The 16,746-nt window shown below is 37.4% G+C and overlaps 1 pseudogene; it reads right to left on the reverse strand.

The window, feature by feature from the left end:
• Positions 1-1,576: 1,576 nt before the first annotated feature.
• Positions 1,577-12,979, reverse strand: LOC141291974 (uncharacterized; annotated as a pseudogene).
• Between the last annotated feature and the right edge of the window lie 3,767 nt (positions 12,980-16,746).

The raw sequence follows: 16,746 nt of genomic DNA on the forward strand, positions 1-16,746 counted from the left end.
TTTAGATGAGTATTAAGTTTTCTTTTTTCCTAAATTAAGTCACATCTTTAAGATGCTCTGCCTTGCATTTAACCAAACCTCACATTTAATCATATCGTTATGTGAGGATCCTGTTTGTGGACTTCAGTTCGGCCTTCAACACCATCATTCCTTCACTCCTCCACACCAAACTAAACCAACTTTCTGTTCCTAGCCCTATCTGTCAATGGATCACCAGCTTTCTGACAGATAGGCAACAGCTGGTGAGACTAGGGAAATTCACATCAAGCAGCTGCACCACCAACACCGGCGCCCCTCAAGGTTGTGTTCTCTCCCCACTGCTCTTCTCCCTCTACACCAACGACTGCACCTCTAAAGACCCCTCTGTCAAGCTCCTGAAGTTTGCAGACGACACCACGGTTATCGGCCTCATTCGGGACAGTGACGAGTCTGCCTACAGACAGGAGGTAAAAGAGCTGGCTGTCTGGTGCAGTCACAACAACCTGGAGCTGAACAAGCTTAAAACTAGAGATGATAGTGGACTTCAGGAGGAACCCCCCTGCACCTTCCTCACTCACCACCATGGACAGCACTGTGGCTACAGTGGAGACATTCAAGTTCCTGGGATGTTTCATCTCCCAGGACCTGAAATGGGACACTCACATCAACTTGATTGTAAAAAAAGGCCTTCCTTCGCCAGCTGAAGAAGTTCAACCTACCACAGGAGTTGCTGAGACAGTTCTACTCAGTCATCATCGAGTCTGTTTTGTGCACATCAATAACTGTCTGGTTTGGCTCAGCTACAAAATCAGACATCAGAAGATTGCAGAGAATGGTTCGGTCTGCTGAGAGGATTATTGGTGCTCCCCTGCCCACCCTTCAAGAACTGTACACATCCAGAGTGAGGAAAAGAGCTCAAAAAATCACTCTGGACCCCTCACATCCGAGCCACCCCCTCTTTGAACTCTTACCATCCGGCCGGCGCTACAGAGCCCCAAATATCAGGACTACCAGACGCATGAACAGTTTTTTCCCCCAGGCAATCCACCTTTTGAACAGTTAAATGTTCCTCCCATTGTACAATAAAAATGTGTGGAATAATCTGACATCTACTGCTTCCACCCTAACACATCCATGCATTCCATCCTATCACCTATAGCACAACTTTACATACATATTTATTTGTCAATTTATTTTTTACAAATTATTATTATTATTTTCTATTTTTGGTCTATTTATGCTTACATATGTGTAATTTTTCTTATTCTCTCATTTTTTTTTGTCTGTGCGTTGTTGTCTCTGTGTACTGGAAGCTAATAACACTGAAACAAATTCCTTGTATGCGCAATCATACTTGGCAATAAAGCTCTTTCTGATTCTGATTCTGAGAAATGTTGTGGTACATGATCGGTGGCCGGTGAAACTGGACAGAAACTGAATCTGTCTTGATTTCTTCGCAGCATATGCAAAAATAAAAATAAAAAAATAAAAAAATCAATTGCTTTAGCCTAGTCATAATGGAAAGCTCTAACATCACATTATGCAATAATATACTAAACACAATGTTTGCATTCAAATTTGTATTTGTTGCACTTCTTTATTGCACTTCTTAAAAATAAAGGTGTTTCACACTGCAAAGAATTATCTTTTTTGTCTAAGTGGTTTCATGAAAAACCTTTAAAGGGGTCATCGGGTGCAAAACTAACTTTCACATGTTGTTTGCACATTAATGTGTGTTGGTAGTTTGTGTACACAACCACCTTACAATGATAAAAAAAAAAATAATCTTTAAAAGTAATATCCCCTTTTTAAAATCAGTTCATTCTTAGCTTCTTGTCGTTGTGACAAAATACATTTACTCAGAAGAACAAGCACTCTAAAATTAGTGTAAAAGATCCCCCAAATCATACTACAATGAGGTAAGATGTTTTGTTTCTGTGTTTTCTGATTTTATTTTCTTCAATCAGGAGCGTTTGATCGCACACAGTTTGTGTGGAGATGGATTCAACGTGATTCCGACTATTCCTTTGAGATCCAGATCATCTCCAGAGACTCCAGGTGGAGTTGTGAAGCGGTAGGTCTGAAGGAGGGAGGTGAAGAACAGGAAGAGCTCCATCCTGGCCAAACTCTCTCCAAGACACATCCTGCGTCCTGAGAAAGAGAGAGAAGAACTGTTATACGGTTGAATAAAATGTTGTCTAGGCAGACAGCAATGCATGCCTGTTAGAAATTTTGTCTGAATTGAGACAGCGCTGATGAGTTACAAATGACCTGCTCTTATCATCCAATCGTGGTTGCATCTCTCTATTAGTGCTGCTGGATCTTAGCGCTGCATTTGACACAATAGACCACAACTTTCCTTTGAATAAACTTGAAACTGATGTTGGCATTAGTGGAAGTGCATTTGCATGGTTCAAATCTTACTTATCTGACCTCCATCAATTTGTGGCAGTGAATAAAGAAGTATCATATTGCTCACAAGTGGAGTATGGAGTATCTCAAGGCTCAGTACTAGGGCCATTACTTTTTACACTGCCACTGCCATTATAAAGCTTGGAAGAGCCAGGACATTTTAAATATAACTGTGACTGTATTTGTCTGAAAGAAGAAAGTCATATACACCTTGATGGTGAGTAAATGGGCTAATTTTCTTTTTTGGGTGAACTAACATTTAAGGCAATGATTGAGGAATATTAAACTACACAACTTTTGCCCAGGAGTTTGCCGCGATCTACAGTCTGGAGTAGTTGGTGTGAGCTGCTGAAAGTCAGAGCCTGGGCCTGTCATAAATCAAGGTTGGCTGATTCTGAAGGTAGGTTTTAACTTTACTCTAAACACAATTTTTGGTGTAGAGATTTTAAATGTATGGAAGGCCATTTCACATGAAATATCTTGTTTTGGTAAATCGTAATTATGACATAAAAGTCATTAAGACATAAAAAAAAAAAACAGCATTAAGATATTTAAAAAAGTCAATTATTACATAAAAATTGTGTCGTGGGCTATATTCCAGCCTTAAGAGTAAGTGTGTGCATATTTTATTTGAAAATATTGTCTGAAATATTATTTGAAAGTAGGTCAAATGCATTGCTTGCAAGTTTTTCTTTATATAAAAAAGACCATTACTTTCAAAAATTGCTTTGCCAATGCGGACATGGTTTCAGCCTTGAGCTGAAGTTTCACTGTACCTGCAGAAAAGGGCATGAAAGCGTCTCTCTTGACAAACTGTCCCTTCTCATCAAGGAAGTGTTCTGGGTAAAAGCTGTTTGGTTTTTCCCATTCGCTTGGATCCTTCAAAACAGACGTCAGCAGAGGAATAACAGTGGTGCCCTAGAAAATGGAGAAAAGACCAAAACCTTGATTTTCAAGATGCACATCTTCTCTTAGCCTTATGCATATTTATTCTACTGGCTGACCTTCTTGATGAAGTATCCATTGAAGGTAACATCACAGCTGGTTATATGTGGTAGGTTCATGGGTACTATGTTAGCCATTCTCTGAGTTTCATGGATCACAGCATCTGTATACGGTAATTTCTTTCTGTCTTCCACCACTGGCTGACGTCCACCAATGACTCTGTCAATCTCCTCCTGAACTCGATCTGCAAATGCAAAATGTTTGTTTCTTTAGACTCCGTTAAATTCAGCATTAAAAAAACGTGTATTGTTTTATTATAACTTTTATTTTTACTGTTTTACCCTGTATATGAGGGTATTTGGCCATAAGCATCAAACCCCAGCGCAGAGTTGTTCCTGTGGTGTCAGTACCAGCGACAAACAGATCTGTCACCGAAACCATAAGATTGTCCTGGTGAAAGTATGAGTCCTTCTTGCCTGATTTCTGTCAAATGCAATCAACAAAATGCATAATTATTCACCATCTTAATGTTTGACTATTTTATCGAAAATGTTACATACCTCTTCACTCTGCTTGCGGATGAGAAAGGAGTCGACAAAACCTCTGCGGTCATGCGAATTCAGAGTCTCCAGAAGCCCATCAAACAACTTCGTCATCTGTTGTCTACTTTGCGCAATATTGTTCTTAAGAATCCTTTTGTTTTTTATGATTGGGCCCAACCATGGAAATATGTTGTAAAGCTAGAAATGGACAATCAGAGACACAAGAAAAACTGAGTGACACATTCTCCAGAGGTGCACTTTTTCCATTTACTACATTTCACAAAAACATATTGTTCCTTATTATTTGAAACTGAAGAAATCGAGACCTGCTCTAAGATATTAGGTCATGACTGTCAGTTATTCGTGAACTAAATCTACTGTAAAAGGAGTTGTTTAAGCTCATTAAATGTCATTTGTGTTTCACTGATGGTTTGATATGGACTACCATTATAGAAGTCGATCCAGCAACGTGAACATTTTCGTTCGCCCTGTCGACCATTTCAGTGAATTCAGGGTCTGTGTATTCAAATCTGCTGCCGTACACTATAGATGAGATGATGTTTGACACAGCGTAGTTCACAGGTTGTGTCGTGTCGAAGGCTTTCCCTGTGAAGAGCAAACAACAAACCGTCTCTCAATGGATCTTATAAACTAAGAGCATGATTGCACATGTGTGTGTCTCAACTTGTACCTTCAAACTTATCGAACTCTCCTTTCAGATACTGAATTTCCTCAATGATTTTCTCTTCACTTCCTCTCTTGCCCATCCCAAGGTCCCGCAGGTTACTGAGAGCGAAGCGTCGCATCTCTTTCCAGTTTTCTCCATTGGAAAAGATGATCCCTGATTGGCACAAAACCATCTTACTGTAAGTCCCAGCAACATGCTGTTTTTATAAATATGCAACATTTTTGTTTTGCAAAATGTTTAGCATTTACACCTCACACAATCATTTGGGAAGCATCCTACCATGTTTGTCGTTCATTATCCTGAAACTAGGTGCAATATCTCTGTCGCCGAACTCTTCTGCATGGTTCACGAGAGCTTCTTTGATGGTTTTGTATCCGACTAAGACCACCGTTTTTTTGGGACCCAAAGACACTTGGAATATGTTCCCATAGGTTTTAGACAGCTGGAGGACACAAACACATTCACAAACAAACCTCAAAATGTTAGACTTCTATCACTATGTGTTTGAGTCAAGGTCTCACCTCAAAAAAGGTGTCAAAGGGTCTCGTGAGGTCGAGGGTCAGCAGGTTCCCAAACAGCAGCAGTGGTTTGGGTCCTGGTGGCTCTTTGCCTTTTTTCTGAGGTTTAGATTCAGAGGAAAGCAAATACAAAACCAGAAGCAACAGAAAAGCTCCCAGTATTGTACCTGTGCTGGGAAACTGCAGGAGTGACTCGACAACAGCCATTTTCTCTCTGAGCTCCTCAAATGATGCACTCGCACATTTATAGCCAGTGTAAGGGAGGGACCTAAAACTATTTTTTTTTATCTTTAAATCAGTGAGAAAAGGGTTGGTGTGGTTAGCATGGATGTGACATGCTATGATGAATCAGCTATTTTCTTCAACACGTTTAAACATGCCAGGAACAATATTCTACCAATAATGCCATAAAAGCAAAAGTTTAGGTCCAACACAATCTTTGCACAAATATTATTGCATGCCTTCTGGTTTATATATGAACTAAATATTGTGACACTGTCTACAATTTATAGTAATCAGCTAATAATGGGCATGTCTGACTTGTGACACACAGAGATCTGCAAGTTAAAACCTGCGTAACCTCTTACCTACCGCCACCTTGTATTGTGTTCAGATGAGTAACACCAATCTTTACTTCCAACAAAAAAGTAAAAATTGTTATGAGCTTTATTATTTACTTCATACAGTCAAGCCCAAAATTATTCATACCCCTGGCAAATTCAGACTTAAAATTACCTTTATTCAAAAAGCAAGTTGTTGTTTTTTTGACCGGAAATAACACAGGCTTCTCCAAAAAGATAATAAGATGATGTACAAGAGGCATCACTGTGAAAAAAAAAATATTTCTCAGCTTTTATTTACATTTGAACAAAAAGTGGCAAGTCCACAGTTATTCATACCCTTCTCAATAATCAATAGAAAAACCTTTATTGGCTATTACAGCAATCAAACGCTTCAAAAATAAAGTGTTATGATAGTTTTTAGTTCAGTGTGTATTCAGACTATTTAATTTTTAAGTTTGAAATCAGTATGATCAACTTGTTGCCTTTTGCAAAGAAAGATTAGAATCAAAATAGACCAAATCTCATAAATCACACTTGAAATATTGGTAAAATTGTAATTATTATTGATGTACCTCTGAAAATGTTTGATAAAATAGAAAAAATATATTTACAAGGAAGATGTAAGCAAAATCTTATTAGGTCAATGTAACCCTCTCTGTGTTTCGTTAGTGACAAATTTGGGGAGAGGACACATATTCCAAAACTTTCTAAAAATACAAAAAGAGAATTAACTGCATAATCACTAGAAATATGTACCTTAGATATTATGTACAAAAGTCTGACTTTGAACCAACCCTGTGCAATGGCCCATATATTACATAATTACACACACAAATCCTGTTAGCACAAAGTTCATGAGTGCATCTCTCACCTCTGTCACACTTCAACCTGGAGTGACTTCAGACCAGCTTTCACAGACCTGATTAGGCAATGCAATTTCGTCACAGAAACTTTTCATCCTGTCAATCAAATAAGCTCTCAAAAATAAAATACTTGCGATATCTTCTAAAACTGATGTCAAAACTTGTACAGTATGTGCAATCTAACGCTATACTTTGGCACAAATTCATCTGTCAGATAATAGAAGCGAGTCAAATTAGACAGATGTCAATGTGGAATATGATGCATATTCTTGAAAACACAGTTGATTTAAGGGAAGATAAAAAATAAAAAGGTAATTACGACTTTTTATCTCACAATTCTGACGTTTTCTTGCAAAATCTTGCAGTTATTACCTTTTTTCTGAATTCTGAGAACTGATTTAATTCACTTGGGTTTAACTTTTTATAGGCTCGTACCTAGTTTAAAAGATTAATTCTCAGCAGGCTGAGGGAAAGTTACCTCCGTTCAGTTTCACTGTTTATTTACTCTGATATATTGACGGCCATATGAGTGATGATTTTGGCAAGAGTAACGCTTCATTATTATATTAAAGAACAGTTTCAACGTAGATCAGATCAGACCGAATGTAATTAAACATCTTTTTACTGCAGTATATCAAAACATTAGTGTATTATGTTGATAGTTAATGTGATGAACTCCACCTGTTGTTCATTCATTTAAAATCACCGAAACACCAGCTGATTCATGCAGTGAGGTTCAGACATTAGTGACCTAAATATCTTTTGGGTTGACATTTGTCCTCTATTCCCATGACTGAACCTTCACCTGTCTGAGGATGATTAGCTATTATTGCTAACTGTGTCAGGGGTTGACAGGAACACAGAGGCTGTAGCATTTTGTGTTTTGATTCTTACACACTTGTGCTGACAGGTTCAACAACGCAAACTCACGGTAATTAAATGGCATAAAATAGTGGAATTACTAGCTGTCTTTTCAACCCATGCCCTCTCAGAAAAAACAGTATCATTTCAGAAGGTGCTAATACGTACATTTTAGATTCAAATACAGTTGAAGTCAAAAGTTATTTTAGCAAAATAAGAGGGATCATACAAAATGCATGTTTATTTTTTATTTAGTACTGACCTGAATTAGATAGTTCACATAAAAAGACATTTTCATATAGTCCACAAGAGAAAACAATAGTAGAATTTATAAAAATGACCCATGGTTTTTCCTTCTGGAGCATCAGTGAGTGTTTGAACCTTCTGTAATAGTTGAATATGAGTCTGTCAGTTGTCCTCAGTGTGAAAAGATGCATCTCAAAATCATACAGTCATTGTTGGAAAGGGTTCAAACACACAAATACGCTGAAAAACCAAAGAATTTGTGGGACCTTAAGGATTTTTCTGAAGAACAGCAGGCAGTTTAACTGTTCAGGACAAACAAGGGACTCATGAACAACTATCACTAAACAAAAAAACCCAGCTGTGGATCATTCAGGTAACAACACAGTATTAATCAAGTGTATGTAAACTTTTGAACAGGGTGATTTGTGTAAATTCAACTATTATTTCCTCCTAAAAAATAACATGAATTTTGTATGATCCCTCTTATTTTGCCTAAATAATTAACTGTACCATTTAGGGGTAAATGTGACACAAAGATTCTTTAGCTTTTGTACCTATAGGGTACCGACCACAACTTTGTACTTTTTTACTGAGAGCGATATACTCGTAAAACTCTGCAAAATGAACTGTGGCCTCTCTTTTTTCACTGGTCTTATCAACTGATATTGTGCTTAAAAACTATTTCAAATGGACAATTAGCATATGGCATACTACCGTACTGCTTGTCTACCAACTGAATCCATGTGGTTATATCGGAATGCCACTATGTGGTTCTGAAGGAAGTCATCCTTTAATAGAGGGTTTGCAGTTACATCACGATTCGGTCAGTTACCCGAATGCGCGGCCGTATTAGCAATACTCAGATGTACACAACAGCATGGATTGCATGGTTAATACACTGAATACATTGTTCTGCTAATTTATGCTGTCTAAACCAGTTGAAAAAAAATGAGAAGGACTTAGTAAGCAGGAAAGGGTACAATATTTTGATAAACTAAAGTTAATAGGTGGTAAAGATACACACAAGCAGTATTAAGATATTAGCCTAATATTTCATCTGACCGAAAATGATAAGAACAAACATGAATGTTGTCAAAATTTCTTCCCTGGAAATTCTGGTTCCGTTTGGCCAACCACAAATGCCTTTTGCACTCTTTCTCCTTGATTTATAACTTTTGGCAATCTATAATACTCCAAATGTTTTTCCCAGTCTGACCAATTAGTACAGCCCAAAACTTGACAATAATTGACCATTTTCTCTTTATATAATCTGTTTATATAAACAGGCATTATTGCACGTAACTAGATAATATTTAACATATATTAGCTAACTTTGCTTGATAAAGCTGCTTTAAAACAATATGTGTATTGTGTTTGACTGGCTGCCACCAACATTTTTAAAGGAATCCCAGGTATTAAGACTTGTATGGCTTAATATAACATAAATGATGTCTCTTACTGAAATATGTTGCAGAATACTCATGAAAGACTTACGTTATTTAAAAAAATCCACATTGGTTTATACATATTATGGACTATGGGGGCCACAACTAATTCAATGATATGAATGGCTGCACTGTTGCTATTTTTACGGCAGTGCAACTCAGAAAATAACATACTGATAAGATGCCACATTGTGCGGCTTTTGGTTGTTGTTTTCAGTCGAAGGGCAACAATATAAGCGATGTAAGTCTTCACTGCTTTTCCTAGTGATAAGGAGAAAAGCAAAGCATGGGAAGATGCCTGTGGATGAATAAAACTGCGTCTTTGTACTCTCTCTACTTCAACCCTGATGCCTTTGAGGCTTTCAGCAGACCACAGCTACTGAAAGTGCTTACAAGCGGTATAGCCAAGCATATTACTCAGAAACTAAAACAAGTGCAAGAATCACCCAACTCTTTTGAGTTTTGTTTCTGTTTTCACTTGATATTTTCTTCAGGAGCGTCTGATCGCACACAGCTCGTGTAGCGATGGATTCAATGTCAGTCCGACTATTCCATTGAGATCCAGCTCATCTTCAGAGACTCCAGGTGGAGTTGTGAAGCGGTAGGTCTGAAGAAGGGAGGTGAAGAACAGGAAGAGCTCCATCCTGGCCAAACTCTCTCCAACACAAGCCCTACGTCCTGTGTGTGTGAGAGAGATAGAAAGAAAGAGAGAGAGGTTCAAACAACACTAAAAATGTCCAAATCTTTGCAGTAACCAACCAAATCAAAGAAGGCGGGCCAAACAGTAACGACCAACAGTATAACCAGTGATGCAAACTACTGGGTTTTTTGTTCAATTAAGCTGTTTTGAAGTGATAAACACCTAGTTCTGCTATGAAACTCTAGATGACACGGACTGACGGGTTGTTACACTTACCTGATGATATCACAGAGTTATACGACTTGGCAAAACCTGATTGGTTTCTTGTTGCATATGCAGCTTGCAGCTATTGAAATGGCTGGTATCGTTCACTTGGGCATTTTGCAGCATGCTTCCTCTTTCGCAGAGTTCCTCTGAAACCCACCTTCCCCAGCTCCACCTGTACAGATCTGCTGCGGGTTATTTTATGCTATTTATGTCTTAAATACTCACAGCTTTGGCACTAGCAGGTTTTGTACTTGCTTGCAGCAGCAGCAGAAGCAATAATCTAACACATCTGATCGCTAAAGGAGGCTTTTACCGACCGCCCCGGAGCCATATGAGGCACTTTTTTTCATTATGGATCGATTTATTTTGGACTTTTCAGCATGGCTACCTGAGCAGTTTGCGTACTTTTTTGTTAAAGTTACGTTTAAACGAGCCGATCTGAGGCTCGCTGTAGCATCCCAAAAGCGGCCGTCCATAATACATGGCTAAAATTAGGCGAATTCCCCACCCGCCAACGTATTGAATTTCAGTATGCGGGACTTACGTTGTGACATAATAGCCTCCGAGAAAAAAAAAGGCTGTAGTCCAATTGAGCGGTTTCGTTGTAGTTCTTGAAAAGGGATTTTTTTTAAAACATATCTCCCTTTAGAGTGGACTGTGAGATTTGTAACTTTGTAGATGTTTTTTATGCCCAAACATACACACCACACACTGGCTAAAGTTCAAAAAGTGAAAAAGCATAATAGGACCCCTTTAAGGCATATATTACACTACTTTTGCCATTGTTTTTGCACTGATTTGCACACAAGACATGGTTATGGCCTTGAACTGAAGTTTTACTGTACCTGCAGAAAAGGGCATGAAAGCGTCCCTCTTGACAAACTGTCCCTTCTCATCAAGGAAGTGTTCTGGGTAAAAGCTGTTTGGTTTTTCCCATTCGCTTGGATCCTTCAAAACAGACGTCAGCAGAGGAATTACAGTGGTGCCCTAGAAAATGGAGAAATGACCAAAAACCTTGATTTTCAAGATGCACATTTTCTCTAGGCCTTATACATATTTATTCTACTGGCTGACCTTCTTGATGAAGTATCCATTGAAGGTTACATCACAGCTGGTTATATGTGGTAGGTTCATGGGTACTATGTTAGCCATTCTCTGAGTTTCATGGATCACAGCATCTGTATACGGTAATTTCTTTCTGTCTTCCACCATTGGCTGACGTCCACCAATGACTCTGTCAATCTCCTCCTGAACTCGATCTGCACACAAACCCAACAAGTTTGTTCCTTTGAACAACACTGAATTCACCACTGAGGAAAAACTCTTGACCATACTGTGTTTTTACCCTGTATATGAGGGTATTTGGCCATAAGCATCAAACCCCAGCGCAGAGTCGTTCCTGTGGTGTCAGTACCAGCGACAAACAGATTTCCCACCGTCACCACAAGATTCTCCTGGTGAAAGTATGAGTCCTTCTTGCCAGATTTCTGTCAAATGCAATTGGCAAAATGAATATTGATTCACCTTGATTATTGAAAATGTTGTGGGTAAAAAAAATGACATACCTCGTCGCTCTGTTTGCGGATGAGAAAGGAGTCGACAAATCCTCTGCGGTCGTCTGGATTCAGAGTCTCCTGAAGCCCATTGATCAACTTGGTCATTTGTAGTCTATTTTGCAGAATATTGTTTTGAACATTCCTTTTGTTTTTCAGAAACAGACCCAACCACGGAAATATGTTGCACAGCTAGAAATGCACATTCAGAGACATGAGAAAGTTATCAAGGTACATTTCACAAAAACATATTGTTTATATGGAACTGAAGAAATCAACACCCGTTGTGAGATGCGAAATGTCCTTGTGAACAAGCTGTTGAATTGGTTTGCAATTCCTGATTTATTTGCAAATTGCATCTGTTGTCAGAGCAATCCAGTTAACAATTTACTTAACTGCTCATGTAGATTTAAAAAAGCCAATGTCAGCAATGTTTCTAGTTCTAGTTAATATACAAGTTATAATTACTCTCACAGAAGTCGATCCACCAGCCCGAACATTTTTATTCGCCCTGTCCACCATTTCAGTGAATTCAGGGTCTGTGTATTCAAATCTGCTGCCGTACACTATAGATGAGATGATGTTTGACACAGCGTAGTTCACAGGTTGTGTCGTGTCGAAAGCTTTCCCTGTGAAAAGCAAACAACAAAACATCTCTCAATGTATCATACCAACTAAGAGCATAATTGCACATGTGTGTGTCTCAGCTTGTACCTTCAAACTTATCGAACTCTCCTTTCAGATACTGAATTTCCTCGATGATTTTCTCTTCACTTCCTCTCTTGCCCATCCCAAAGTCCCGCAGGTTGGTGAGAGCGAAGCGTCGCATCTCTTTCCAGTTCTCTCCATTGGAAAAGATGATGCCTGATCAGCACAAAACCATCTGGCAATGAGTCTCAGCAACACCTGACTAAATAGACTGACTATTTTGTGTCAGTCTGCATTGTATGGGAGATTAATTCGGTATGCATCCTAAAAGATCTAAAAGATTTTGGGACGTAAAAAAGAAGAATCCTACCATGCACATGTGTCGTTATCCTAAAACCAGGTCCAGTATCTCTGTCGCCGAACTCTTCTGCATGGTTCACGAGAGCATCTTTGACGGTTTTGTATCCGACCAAGACCACTGATTTTTTGGAACCCATAAACACTTGGAAAATGTTCCCGTACGTTTTGGAGAGCTGGAGGATGCAAATGTCAAAATGTTAGGATACTATAACTGTTTAAATGTGATTAAGTGATTAAGTTCTCACCTCAAAAAAGCTGTCAAAGGGTCGTGTGATGTCAAGGCTCAGCAGGTTCCCCACCAGCGGCAGTGGTTTGGGTCCTGGTGGCTCTTTCCCTTCTTTCTGAGATCTGGATCCAGAAGAAAGCAAATACCAAACCAGAAGCAACAGAAAAGCTCCCAGTATTGTACCTGTGCTGGGAAACTGCAGGAGCGACTCCACAAAAGCCATTTTCTCTTTCTGAGCTTTTCAACTCGTGCGCTCACACATTTATAACTTCTGTGTAAGGGAGGGACCTCATGTGATCCTGAACAAATTAAAAAAAGAACATGAGAATAAAGGGTGGGTGTAGTTTCATCACCCTTTGAGTTAATCCTTAATCTTATTCAGCCTATCAAAACAAGACAGGAACAGGACAAAATATTGTGATGTTGTCAAAAAATGAGAATGCTGAACTGTGACCCACAGAGATACTGTGACTTTTATCAAACTTTAAACCTTTAAATCTTTATTTTAAAAGTGATCCATAAATGTCTACTCTAAGCCTTTTGAAGCTAAACAATACCTTAATATAATTGTGACCCTGGACCACAAACCAGTTTTAAGTAGCACAGTAATATATTTATAGCAATAGCCAAATATACATTGTATGGGTCAAAATGATTGATTTTAATGCCAAAAATCATTAGAATATTAAGATGTTCCATGAAGGTATTTTGGAAATTTCCTACCATAAATATTTCAAAAAATTTTGATTAGTAATATGCATTGCTAAGAACAACATTTGTACAACATTAAAGGCAATTTTCTCAATATTAAGATTTTTTTGCACCCTCAGATTCCAGATTTTCAAATAGCTGTATTTCAACCAAATATTGTCCTATCCTAACAAACCATACATCAACTTCAACCTGCTGTATGTTTGAGTTTTGATATCAAAATTACATTAAGGTCACATAGTCAAATGTGAGTCCATATGAGAGAAATGTTTAAATCGTCTACCAAACGAGCTTTACCACACTATTTAATTGAATGTGTTAACTGATTATCAAACAGGTTTAACTACTAACTAAACTCTTTTTTTAAAAATAACTGATAAAAAACACAAATCCTGTTAACACAAAGTGCATGAGTGCATCTCGGGAGTGACTTTAGACCTGATTAATCAATGCAAGATTTCGTCTGGTGTTATGCACTAAGTGACCTGTTTCAAGTCATATAATAATGCACAGATAGGACAGGCTGTGTGATGCTCATCCCAGACTACATTAAATACATGTTCATTTGCAACAAGAATAAAGGCCCATTCACTCCAAGGATGAAAACTTAATAATATAGTTGAATTATTTAATTATTATAACAATATGTGACCCTGGAGCACAAAACCAGTCTTAAGTCGCTGGGGTATATTTGTAGCAATAGCCAAAAATACATTGCATGGGTCAAAATTATTAATTTTTCTTTTATGCCAAAAATCATTAGGAAATTAAGTAAAGATCATGTTCCATGAAGATTTTTTTTGTAAAATTCCTATCATAAATATATCAAAATGTAGTTTTTGATTAGTAATATGCATTGTTAAGAACTTAATTTGGAGAACAGGTGATTTTCTCAATATTCAGATTTTTTTGCACCCTCAGATTCCAGATTTTCAAATAGTTGTATCTTGGCCAAATATTGTCCTATCCAAACAAACCATACATCAATAGAAATCTTATTTATTGAACTTTCATATGATGTATACATCTCAGTTTTGTAAAATTTAACCTTATGACTGGTTTTGTGGTCCAGGGGCACATATTAACTTTTCCTCAAAGTTGTGTTTATTTCTTGCAATTGGGAGATTTTTTTCTCAGAACATACAGTTAAAGTCAAAAGTTTACACACGTCTTGCAGAATCTGCAAAATGTTGACTATTTTACCACAATAAAGAGGGATCATGCACAATGCATGCTAATTTTATTTAGTACTGACCTGAATAAGATATTTCACATAGAAGACGTTTGCATATAGTACACAAGAGAAAATAAGTTGAATTTATACAAATGACCCCGTTCAAAAGTTTACATACGCTTGATTCTTAATACTGTTACTGTGTTGTTACCTGAATGAGCCACAGCTGTGTTTTTTGTTTAGTGATAGTTGTTCATGAGTCCCTTGTTTGTCTTGAACAGTTAAACTGCCTGCTGTTCTTCAGAAATATCCACAAATTCTTTGGTTTTCCAGCATTTTTGTGTATTTGAACTCTTTCCAACAATGACTGTATGATTTTTAGATCCATCTTTTCACACTGAGGACAACTGAGGGACTCATATGCAACTATTACAGAAGGTTCAAACGCAATGCATTAAGAGCCTGGAGTGAAAACTTTTGAACAGAATGGAGATGTGTGCATTTTTCTTATTTTGTCTAAATATCATATTGTTTTAATTTAGTACTGCTCTTCAGAAGTTAGAGAAGATACCTACACGTTTCCCAGAAGACAAAATAACTTCAATTTACCCTGATTTCTTATTTGTTAATATGTAAGATTAGAAGTACCATACCATACTAACCCAGATTTTAGGTTTATTAAAGCACCAAATAATGACTTCAACGAAATATTGGACTTAACAGACATTAAAAACGAATATCATTTATTTGACTGTAACTGGGATAACATTACATTCGTTTCTTACCACTGAATTAACGATGATCTTTTGTTCAGTAAACGAAAACGTCTTGGTTAACATCACGTTTTCTTCAATTAGACGTGTCAAATCTCCCTGAAATAACAATATTTATTCTCATATATATATATATATATATATATATATATATATATATTAATTATAAGTAATTATCAATTACAGAGATCAATCAACGAATGTTAGTCAGTCAGTAAAACGAAATGACCGTTAATTTTTAAATTACGCGAGCGCGCAAGCAGATCAGAGGCGCGCAGTAAAGATATAAAGCCAGTGTTGATGATATAATTTTCAGACTATACACCTTGGCTTATTTTTAGTTATACAACTGGAATTATATTATCATTATAATTCGATTTGACCACTTTGATGTCAAACCGTTTATAATATATATATATCCTGAGACCCAAAGAAAAAAAGTGCCTCTTTTTTGTTGTTTTTTTGTGATTTCCTACATCCTTTGGGTTAAAAAAAAAATTCTACAATTTAGAGTTTTTACGTTTTGTTTTTATTTTTAATTTTACAGCATGTCCACTGTAGTGGACCACAGGACCATTTTAGTTCGAAACGACAGCCAAACTCACACAACAAAACTGTACAGAATATGGCTGTAAAGGGATATTAATCCAACATTTATGTAACAAAAACAAAACAACTGAAATCAAGCATTTTCCATAACTTGCAATGAGTCTGTTACGGCGCTGTGCAGGAATTTTGGCCCACTCATCTTGGCAGAATTGTTGTAATTCAGCCACATTGGAGGGTTTTCGAGCATGGACCGCCTATTTTAAGGTCATGCTGTGGGCATCTCAATAGGATTCAGGTCAGGACTTTGACTAGGCCACTCCAAAGTCTTCATTTTGTTTTTCTTCAACCATTCAGAAGTGAATTTGCTGGTGTGCATTGTCCTTCTGCAGAACCACAGAGTGCAGCATCTTTCCTGTTCTTCCCTTTCTGTCTCTGTGTCTGTCTCAGTCTGCTCATCTGAGTCTCCTGCAATTTCTTCCTCTTCTTCAACATCTTCTTGTATGTTACATTCAAATTTATCCTCATCTGACAGCTCTAAGTCAGAGTCTCCCTCAACTATCTTATAAAAATCCTCTCTGCTTCAGTTCTGCCTCCTACAACATGCAGTCATTAATTACATTAAGATGGTCCTGATGTCCACTATAGTTGACATTTAAAAAAGGATGATATTTTGAAACATAAACAATTTAACAGCTTTGAAAGCTAAATGTATTGTTACTGACACTTTAATAAACAAATATATATGTGATAATAATAGTAAAAAACATGTAAAAAAGCTAAATT

This window comes from Garra rufa, chromosome 19 (assembly GCF_049309525.1).
Source record: "Garra rufa chromosome 19, GarRuf1.0, whole genome shotgun sequence".
Taxonomy (NCBI): domain Eukaryota; kingdom Metazoa; phylum Chordata; class Actinopteri; order Cypriniformes; family Cyprinidae; genus Garra; species Garra rufa.